This window comes from Penaeus monodon, chromosome 23, assembly GCF_015228065.2.
Source record: "Penaeus monodon isolate SGIC_2016 chromosome 23, NSTDA_Pmon_1, whole genome shotgun sequence".
Classification (NCBI taxonomy): Eukaryota; Metazoa; Arthropoda; class Malacostraca; order Decapoda; family Penaeidae; genus Penaeus; species Penaeus monodon.
In genome coordinates, this window is record NC_051408.1 from 32,784,231 (window position 1) to 32,784,818 (window position 588).

The following is a 588-nucleotide window of genomic DNA, read 5'->3' on the forward strand; positions in this document are numbered from 1 at the left end:
TTTTTTCTTTTGAATTTATGGTGCTTTTGAAAAAAAAAAGAAGTTTCTGTGAACCACACCTGCTTAGTATGAACTGTGGAGGCTGAGCAGTTTGATCCAATTTGGTTGTATTCTCTTTTTGATTGTGTAAATAGCTCTGTCTGACTATTATTTAACTACTTAATGTTTAGCGATTAAGTACCCATCACTGCAGACTGTGGTGAAGCAATGGCTAAGAATTATCAATCTCAAGTTAAACGTATTCTCTCGTAAATTTATATTATATATATCCTGTATAACAGTGGCGAGCAAGACAGTTCACGATAGTTTAGTTGTCAAGGGTTGTTTATAACGAATTTTTGAATGTATACGAAAAGAAGGGTCGGTTTTTTAAAAATTTCTTTGCGGTCGTTTTTTTTCTATCATGTCCTCCAAACATTTAAGTCAATTTTCTGTTTAAACTCACAGTATTAAACTACATGTAGCCAAACACACATTTACATACGTAATGAAAATATAATTATTTAGAAATGAGTAGTATATGGATGGCAGAAAAATCGAGGAAGAAATGTATTCACTGATTATGTTTCTTTGTAAAAAGTTTGTTTC